Source organism: Ascaphus truei, chromosome 3, assembly GCF_040206685.1.
Source record: "Ascaphus truei isolate aAscTru1 chromosome 3, aAscTru1.hap1, whole genome shotgun sequence".
Taxonomy (NCBI): domain Eukaryota; kingdom Metazoa; phylum Chordata; class Amphibia; order Anura; family Ascaphidae; genus Ascaphus; species Ascaphus truei.
In genome coordinates, this window is record NC_134485.1 from 2,767,907 (window position 1) to 2,779,321 (window position 11,415).

Below are 11,415 nucleotides of genomic sequence, written 5' to 3' on the forward strand. Positions count from 1 at the left end.
CAGGTACCTATGAGTGAAGAGGACCAGGAAAAGACAGCCTTCGTCTGCCCCCTGGGCTACTACCAATTTACGCGTATGCCCCAAGGTATATGTGGAGCTCCTGCTACCTTCCAGCGACTGATGGAGAAAACAATTGGGGACATGAACCTTCGGGAGTGTCTTGTCTACCTGGACGACATCATTGTCTTCGGGAAGACCCTGGAAGAGCACGAAGAGAGGCTGCTGAAGGTGATAGACCGTCTTGGAAAAGAAGGATTGAAGTTATCCCTCGACAAGTGTCGGTTTTGTCACACCTCGGTGACCTACGTGGGACACATCGTGTCTGCTCAAGGAATTTCTACCGATCCAGCCAAAGTAGAAGCGGTAGTGAACTGGCCGCGTCCCGAGAATGTCACGGAACTGCGATCATTCCTCGGTTTCTGTGGGTATTACCGTCGCTTTGTGGAAGGGTACTCTAGTCAAGCTAAACACCTGAACAATCTGCTGAAGATATACCATGTAGATACCGGAAGGAAGGCCACATCGGCCCGTCAACCATTTGGCGATAAGTGGACGCCTGAGTGTGAACGGGCCTTCCTGAACTTGAAGAAAAGCCTGACTGAAGCACCAGTGCTTGTGTATGCTGATCCAGAACAACCATACGTTCTGCATGTGGATGCCAGTCTCAATGGACTAGGCGCTTTCCTGCATCAGAAGCACCCAGAGGGTCTTCGGCCTGTAGCCTATATCAGCCGCAGTCTGACACCCAGTGAACAGAAATACCCTGTACACAAGCTAGAGTTCCTGGCTCTCAAATGGGCGATCACAGAGAAACTTCATGAATACCTCTATGGTGTTACATTTGAGGTAAGGACGGATAACAATCCCCTCACGTACATCAATACTTCCGCCAAGTTAGATGCAGCAGGGCACCGATGGCTGGCAACCCTATGTAACTACAGATTCTCTCTGAAGTACAAGCCAGGGCCTTTGAACATTGGAGCTACCGCTCTATCACGACGACCATGATTAAGTGCTTTCCTGATGATGATGAATGGGAAGAGATCCCTGGGCCTGGGATGCGAGCAATGTGTAGCATGCGGCCGTCATCAATGATCAAATGGCCTTCTCCGAACTACGAGTTGCAGATTCGTTAGGATGCCAGTCGCAGGCTATTCCCGCCGCTTACTGCGATCCCAATACTGGAGTTGTGTCACATATAAAGTGTCTGTGGTGTTAATACTGGAGTTAGAACTGGAGGTTAAGAACACCTGCATGTCTGGACTCTGCACTTCAAAAGCAACTACAACTGTGAGAATGTGACTTTCTAAAGGCTCTGATAAGTTGCACTCTTAATATCCTCCAATACATGTGTAGCCATGCATAATAATGACTGCATACATCTTCCCTGTTGGCAGTAAGCCCTGGTAAGTACAGGCCTGCCAACAGTAGTTATGGAGGTTTTCCCTCACACCCTGGTGTGGTGCCCTGTGTAAGGAAGGGAGTGGCTGTATGCTCTGAGTCCCTGGATAGTGACATCAAAGATGCGCCTGCCCCCTGAGGTATAAAGGGCACAACACTGTCAGTTAGTGTTGTTGTTAGCCAGCAGTTGTGTGAAGCAGCTGGTAAAATGTATGCTACGGCATAAGGGATTGGAGGAATACTTTTGTGACCCTAGTGCAGTAACTAGCGGTAGCAGAGTGACCAATCAAGTCTGTCTAAGCCACACTGTGTCCAGGGACCTGGCGCAGTGGTGATCTCCCTAGGAGAAAGGGAATCCCACTTCAATACGGGAGGGCGTACCTGGCAAAGGGACAGCACGACGAGATGTGCGGCTAGAGCCGGCAGCTGCATGGGGCAGTCTGCTACATCCCAATCTACAATAAAGATGCCGTGTTCAAAGATACCCCCGCTGTGTGAGTGTGAGATTATTCTGCAGTGGCAGTCACCACCGAGAAGGAGTTCCTCACCAGGACCATCTCCCTGCGGAAGCATAGATCCTGATGAGGTGGAGGCGCTGCACATGAAGTAAGTTGGATTCGTAACCACTACCTCAGCTACCTGTCCTGATGATATCCTCTAATAACACCAAGCGGGAGACTCAGGAGTCCTGTTACTTGCAGGTGCACCACCACACACGACCTTGTAATGGGGACCGGTTAGACCACACGGGCCAATGTGAGATTGGGTGGGTCAGACAAGGGGGGTCCAACTGTTACAATTGGAGGCGCTGCTGAGATACCTGTTAACAACACAGGCTTTTGCTAGGCACACATTAGGAAACAGGGAAAGTGTCTGCTGCCACTTTGTGCTGTGTGGGACGGAGCCAGGGGTAGTCGGGGAGCTGCTGGAGCTGCAGGCCGCACAGACGCCTTGGGATCCGTTAGAGGTTAGTGAGTCTGGAGCAGGGGGCTATTGCTGTTCTAGTCGCCTTGAGGTAGCGCTAGCGGGGGACGCCTGAAGGGGTAAACTGGTAACTTAGGGCAGGAATTCTGGAAGGGTCCGCATTAGGCTAGCCAACAGTAGGTCGACGCCCAAAGTACTGCATGGAAGAGCCAGAGTACTCTAGTCTCCATTCCAGACCACTTACCAAGGAGCACAGACTGGAGGAAAGCGTTACAGTAGACACAGAAAGAGTGAGCCTAGCCTGAGGTAGTGCAAACACGAGTCAGATCTACGTTAGGTACACAAGGTGGTGCACAAGGCATGTTTATTGTACGGATGTGGTAGCTGCCCCGCCGAGCGGAGCTCCATGTACAAGAACCCCGTGTTCAACGAACAAGAGAGACCTGTCGGAATGGAGGATCTGCACAGAGCAGAAGGTCCAGGATGGCAGGGAGAGAGAACCGCAAGAATGGAGGATCTGCACAGAGCAGAAGGTCCAGGATTGCAGTCAGAGGAAGAACACGCATATGAACTGTGCGTGGACGAAGAACAAGCTACAGAAGAGACTTTTGTGAGTTTGTTGTGGAATGGTGTGAAAGCCGTGGCTGCGCCGTGTTTATCATGTTTTTGTTCTCGGGATGGTATCCCTGAGAATAATGAGCATGACAGTGTTATCCGATGGGAGGAACGAAATGGACTTTGTTATACCCAATTAACAAACAGCCAGACGCTACCTCAAATGGGAAAAAGGACAATACTTACCAAGATGGCGGTTCCCGCGTTCCTGGGACACCGCGTGGGCATGCTGCAGAAAGTCTTGCAACTTTGCAGTTTGCTAATTGTTGGCCAGGATTGGCGCCAACGAGAAAACTCCACCCCAATGGGGAGTTTGGCGCGAAAGCTGGAGCCGTGCCCTCATGGACTATGACTCACTCCGCCCCAGTGCTGGGTCAGCCTACAAGTCTATGAGACATCCCCCTAGTTTCAACCAGGGGGAGTGGTTTGCAGCTCCACCGGATATCGATGGAGAAAGAAGGAGGAGGGGTTGCCAAACCCGCCCCTGCCCTTCAGTTGCGAAGAGCCCTTGACCAGTACAGACCTCTGAAACGAGTGCCTCCGCTGGTGAATATGGCTGAAGTTGCTAGTAAAGTGGACCAGAGTCCGTTGATCTCTACTCATCCCTACTCGGCTCCAGGAGGCTTCCTGGTCATCCGTGTGGAGGGTGTGGAGACTGTGGCGTGTCTTTGCCTGCAGTGCAGACTGCCGGGCGGAGCCGTGGGCAGCGAGGCCCGATGCCCCCACTGTGGACTGCAGTACATGTGGCCCATGACCACTTTTGTACCGGTACAAACGGTGGGAGTAGCAGGAAATGTCCCGATGCCGATCGACGAGCAGCCGGGAGCACTATGGAATGAGAGTGCAGGTCCCGCGGAGTCGGAGTCAGGTTCGGTGCTCCCGACGGAGAAACCCAGCCATCGGAAAGGTGATCACCGAGGAGTCCATCGCCGGTCTCCTACTGGGATACCCCGACCGGACTGCGGGTTGGAATCCTCGGACGAGGAGTGTGCTGGGCTGTTGAGTGCGATGGTCAGAGAGAGAGACTGTCATACTATTGGTACGCCATGGAGAGATGCCATTCCCCGTGGTGTAGAAACGCGGAGTAGAGTGTCTCCAGTACCGCGACCACCCGATCGCCGAGTCCCACTGCCGTGGTGACTAGTGGATCGGAAGGAGGTCGATACACCCCGACCCTGCGAGGTAGTAAGATGACACCGTGCCTGTCGCAGATCCAGGGGGTGGAGGAGAAGGAAGAGCGAGTCCAGAGCCAGACTGGATCGCGCAGCAGATGGGCGTTGCCAGATGTCCTCGTGGAGGAAGAGATCCCGATTGGGGATCCAACCCAAGATGGCGTCGAAGCACGTGCGTGCACGGAGGAGATTCCAGATGACCAGAGCGGCATCGAGTGGGAGGTGTTAGCGCCTCTGCGGTCGAGCAGCGGAAGTCGATCCCCTACTACCAGGGGGAGCGGGCGTTCAAGCCGGAGAGCCAGAAGCCCAGCTGCTGGAGTCAAGAAAGGACTTTGTGGCGAACTCAAGGCAGGTATTGCTGGAGAGCAGGTCATAACCCTGTCAATACCTACCGTTCGGTCCCGTCCCTCAACCCCGTCCACTCCCAAAGTTAGCCCCAAGGCCCTAGTTAAAGCCCCTGTCCACGTCACTCCGTCATTCGGGTCCACTTCTAGTTTGGGGGCGTCAGGGGATTCCCGGGGTCCTATCCAAGAACGGACTGGAAGCATGGACTGGGGAACGTCCGATGATGGATCGGAGGGTGGAGGGAGGATTTCTCGACGTGGGTCGATGGCCAGCGAGAGTTATAGTGCGCTGGGTCTGGAGGGCGGACACTGGTCACAGAGTAAGAGCCAAGTGGGGTGATCTGAGGGTACGTCCGGAGTATCTTCGGGTGGGCCTGATGAGGAGTCAATAGAGGAGTCTGTAGAACCTAGCTCCGAAGAACGGAAGGAGACTAGGTGGTGGGCCCCGTTGTACGAGGGGTATGTCGCTTGGTTCGACCGCACCCGATTTATCCTAGAAAGGGAGGGGGTGGTTGATCACTGGTGGGCTACCGGTGACTTTGATGACGAGGCATACCTTAGGGCCCTAAGGGTAAGGTGGGATCACATCCAGGCAGGCCTTATTATCCCAAAGGGACCTGCAGGGCTAGATGACCCGGTAGAAGCAGATGAGCCCCTGTCATGGGTGCTGCCTGGATTGGCTGGCCAAAGAGGGTTGACCAGGACTTGCCGAGCTGAACGGGTTATTGTGGCTCAATACCAAAGGTCGCATGGGCTTGAATATCCCTATGTCCCGGAACCTCTAATGAGAGAAATAGAGGAGAATAGAGAAAGGTGGCTTAAAAACGATATTCAGCACTATATCTTAGATAAAGGGGGAGCCATTAAAGGAATGCAGGCCGAGCAGAGGGTGTCCCAACTTATCCGGGTCTGGAAGATAGGACGCAGTGTGTACATGCACAAAGTGGTATATTGCAACGAGCGAGGGTTACCACGGGAATACAGTGTGACTGTGCATGATGCTGCGGGGCGGGAGGTGAAGAAGCCAGACCCTCGACATTATCATTGAGTCCCGGATATAGTGGTCTGCTGTTTTCTTTAGCGCTCCCTGCTGGTCAGTGAGTGAGATGTGTTTACATTATTATGACAATGTGATAATGTTTGCCATGTTATTTGGGTGTTCTTTTGCAGTGTTTCCTGGCGCAAGGTACACCAAATTTAGGTCCCAGCCGGGACGGTGGGTATTAACCAGGGGGAGTATGTAGCCATGCATAATAATGACTGCGTACATCTTCCCTGTTGGCAGAAAGCCCTGGTAAGTACAGGCCTGCCAACAGTAGTTATGGAGGTTTTCCCTCACACCCTGGTGTGGTGCCCTGTGTAAGGAAGGGAGTGGCTGTATGCTCTGAGTCCCTGGATAGTGACATCAGAGATGCGTCTGCCCCCTGAGGTATAAAGGGCACAACACTGTCAGTTAGTGTTGTTGTTAGCCAGCAGTTGTGTGAAGCAGCTGGTAAAATGTATGCTACGGCATAAGGGATTGGAGGAATACTTTTGTGACCCTAGTGCTGTAACTAGCGGTAGCAGTGTGACCAATCAAGTCTGTCTAAGCCACACTGTGTCCAGGGACCTGGCGCAGTGGTGATCTCCCTAGGAGAAAGGGAATCCCACTTCAATACGGGAGGGCGTACCTGGCAAAGGGACAGCACGACGAGATGTGTGGCTAGAGCCGGCAGCTGCATGGGGCAGTCTGCTACATCCCAATCTACAATAAAGATGCCGTGTTCAAAGATACCCCCGCTGTGTGAGTGTGAGATTACTCTGCAGTGGCAGTCACCACCGAGAAGGAGTTCCTCACCAGGACCATCTCCCTGCGGAAGCATAGATCCTGATGAGGTGGAGGCGCTGCACATGAAGTAAGTTGGACTCGTAACCACTACCTCAGCTACCTGTCTTGATGATATCCTCTAAGAACACCAAGCGGGAGACTCAGGAGTCCTGTTACTTGCAGGTGCACCACCACACACGACCTTGTAATGGGGACCGGTTAGACCACACGGGCCAATGTGAGATTGGGTGGGTCAGACAAGGGGGGTCCAGCCGTTACACATGGGAAGTCTCTCCTGCCTCTCACTATGCCCTCTCCCCCTGCATCTTTGTATGCCCTCTCCTTCTGCATCTCACTATGCCCTCTCCCCCTGCATCTTAGTATGCCCTCTCCTTCTGCATCTCACTATGCCTCTCCTCTTGCATCTCACTGTGCCCTCTCCTCCTGCATCTCACTATGCCCTCTCCTCCTGCATCTCACTATGCCCTCTCCTCCTGCATCTCACTATGCCCTCTCCTCCTACATCTCACTATGCCCTCTCCTCCTGCATCTCACTATGCCCTCTCCTCCTGCATCTCACTATGCCCTCTCCTCTTGCATCTCACTATGCCCGCTCCTCCTGCATCTCACCATGCCCTCTCCTCCTGCATCTCACTATGCCCTCTCCTCCTGCATCTCACTATGCCCTCTCCTCCTGCATCTCACTATGCCCTCTCCTCTTGCATCTCACTATGCCCGCTCCTCCTGCATCTCACCATGCCCTCTCCTCCTGCATCTCACTATGCCATCTCCTCCTGCATCTCACTATGCCCTCTCCTCCTGCATCTTAGTATGCCCTCTCCTCCTGCATCTCACTGTGCCCTCTCCTCCTGCATCTCACTATGCCCTCTCCTCCTGCATCTCACTATGCCCTCTCCTCCTGCATCTCACTGTGCCCTCTCCTCCTGCATCTCACCATGCCCTCTCCTCCTGCATCTCACTATGCCCTCTCCTCCTGCATCTTAGTATGCCCTCTCCTCCTGCATCTCACTGTGCCTCTCTCCTCCTGCATCTCACTATGCCCTCTCCTCCTGCATCTCACTATGCCCTCTCCTCTTGCATCTCACTATGCCCGCTCCTCCTGTATCTCACCATGCCCTCTCCTCCTGCATCTCACTATGCCCTCTCCTCCTGCATCTCACTATGCCCTCTCCTCCTGCATCTCACTATGCCCTCTCCTCCTGCATCTCACTATGCTCGCTCCTCCTGCATCTCACTATGCCCTCTCCTCCTGCATCTCACTATGCCCTCTCCTCCTGCATCTCACTATGCCCTCTCCTCCTACATCTCACTGTGCCTCTCTCCTCCTGCATCTCACTATGCCCTCTCCTCCTGCATCTCACTATGCCCTCTCCTCCTGCATCTCACTGTGCCCTCTCCTCCTGCATCTCACTGTGCCCTCTCCTCCTGCATCTCACTATGCCCGCTCCTCCTGCATCTCACTGTGCCCTCTCCTCCTGCATCTCACTGTGCCCTCTCCTCCTGCATCTCACTATGCCCTCTCCTCCTGCATCTCACTGTGCCCTCTCCTCCTGCATCTCACTATGCCCGCTCCTCCTGCATCTCACTGTGCCCTCTCCTCCTGCATCTCACTGTGCCCGCTCCTCCTGCATCTCACTGTGCCCTCTCCTCCTGCATCTCACTATGCCCTCTCCTCCTGCATCTCACTGTGCCCTCTCCTCCTGCATCTCACTGTGCCCTCTCCTCCTGCATCTCACTGTGCCCGCTCCTCCTGCATCTCACCATGCCCTCTCCTCCTGCATCCCACTATGCCCTCTCCTCCTGCATCTCACTATGCCCTCTCCTCCTGCATCTTAGTATGCCCTCTCCTCCTGCATCTCACTGTGCCCTCTCCTCCTGCATCTCACTATGCCCTTCCTCCTGCATCTCACTATGCCCTCTCCTCCTGCATCTCACTGTGCCCTCTCCTCCTGCATCTCACTATGCCCTCTCCTCCTGCATCTCACTATGCCCTCTCCTCCTGCATCTCACTGTGCCCTCTCCCCCTGCATCTCACTGTGCCCTCTCCTCCTGCATCTCACTGTGCCCTCTCCTCCTGCATCTCACTGTGCCCTCTCCTCCTGCATCTCACTGTGCCCTCTCCTCCTGCATCTCACTGTGCCCGCTCCTCCTGCATCTCACTGTGCCCTCTCCTCCTGCATCTCACTGTGCCCTCTCCTCCTGCATCTCACTATGCCCTCTCCTCCTGCATCTCACTGTGCCCTCTCCTCCTGCATCTCACTATGCCCTCTCCTCCTGAATCTCACTATGCCCTCTCCTCCTGCATCTTACTATGCCCTCTCCCCCTGCATCTCACTGTGCCCTCTCCTCCTGCATCTCACTGTGCCCTCTCCTCCTGCATCTCACTATGCCCTCTCCTCCTGAATCTCACTATGCCCTCTCCTCCTGCATCTTACTATGCCCTCTCCCCCTGCATCTCACTGTGCCCTCTCCTCCTGCATCTCACTGTGCCCTCTCCTCCTGCATCTCACTGTGCCCTCTCCTCCTGAATCTCACTATGCCCTCCCTACTGCTTTTTCTGGTTACTGTTTCCTCACTCCTTTGTAAACATTCCTGTTCTCTACAACGTCCCCACTCCCCTCCTATCCACATTTCTTCATCTCTCCTCCCTTCCACCTGTGCCTGTACCCGCACACTGCACCATTATTTATACACCTCTTTTGCAACAACTTCTCAGAGCAGGGACACCTCTTCCTTAATGTTACTTTTATGTCTAAAGCACTTATTCCCATGCTGTTATTGATTTGATTACCACATGTATTACTAATGTGAAGCGCTATGTACATTAATGGCGCTATATAAATAAAGACATACAATACAACTTCTTTACCCCTCAATATAAAGCACCCCCACAAATCCTCTATTCACCTCCCTCTCTCTACTCCTTCCTGCTGCTGGGGATCTCCCCTAATCCTGAACCCAGACATGCACACCTGCTCTCACCCACGCCTCCCCGCCACCTCTTCCCTGCTAATGGTGTTAATCTTCCAATTTAATCATGACCAATCATAAACTCGCCCCACAAATCCAGCATCCCAACAGCCTGCATTCATAGCTACTGTCCCACACCCACAGTCACCCCTACCAAGCATTGTGCCCAAGCACTGCCATCTACTGCACTTATTCCCTCACCTACTGTCTCTGTAACTCTCCCAACATACCTCTTAGATTGTAAGCTCTTCGGGGCAGGGATTTCCTTTCCTACTGTCTGACTTTGCTGCGCTTATTGTATTATTATATTTCCCAGCACTGTGTTGTTTGTGACACGCTGAGTACACTTTTGGCGCTATATATACTTTGGCGCTTTATGTAAATAATGACACACACATACTGTACATACACATACAGTACATACACACATACATACATACATACACACACATACATACACACATACTGTACATACACATACTGTACATGCACACATACTGTACATACACACATACTGTACATACACCTACTGTACATACACATACATACACACATACATACATACACATACTGTACATACACACATACATACATACACACACATACATACACACATACTGTACATACACATACTGTACATACATACACACACTGTACATACACACATACTGTACATACACCTACTGTGCATACACACATACACATACACACACATACATACATACACATACTGTACATACATATACTGTACATACACACATAATGTACATACACCTACTGTGCATACACACATACACATACACACACATACATACACATACTGTACATACATATACTGTACATACACATACATACATACATACATACATACATACATACATACATACATACATACATACACATATACTGTACATACACACATACATATATACATGCACACATACATACATACTGTACATACACACATACTGTACATATACACATACTGTACATACATACACACATACTGAACATACATACATACATACATACTGTACATACACACATACGGTACATACACACATACAGTACATACACACATACAGTACATACACACTTACATACATACATACATACATACATACATACTGTACATACACACACACTGTACATACACACATACAGTACATACACACATACTGTACATATCATACTGTACATACATGCATACTGTACAAACAAACTTACTGCACATACATACTGTACATACACACATACTGTACATACATACACATACTGTACATACACACATACAGTACAAACACATACTGTGCATACATACACATACTGTACATACACACATACTGTACATACACACTTACTGTACATACACACATACTGTACATACACACATACAGTACAAACACATACTGTACATACATACACATACTGTACATACACACATACTGTACACTTACTGTACATACACACTTACTGTACATACACACATACTGTACATACATACACATACTGTACATACACACATACAGTACAAACACATACTGTGCATACATACACATACTGTACATACACACATACTGTACATACACACTTACTGTACATACACACATACTGTACATACACACATACTGTATATACACACATACTGTACATACATACACATACTGTACATACACACATACTGTACATACACACTTACTGTACATACATACTGTACATACACACATACTGTACATACATACACATACTGTACATACACACATACAGTACAAACACATACTGTACATACATACACATACTGTACATACACACATACTGTACACTTACTGTACATACACACTTACTGTACATACACACATACTGTACATACACACATACTGTACATATACACATACTGTACATACATACACACTTACTGTACATATACACATACTGTACATACAAACATACAGTACATACACACATACTGTACATATCATACTGTACATATCATACTGTACATACACACTTACTGTACATACATACACATACTGTACATACACACATACTGTACATATACATACTGTCATACACATATACTGTACATACACACATACTGTACATACATACACACATACTGTACATACACACATACTGTACATACACACTTACTGTACATATC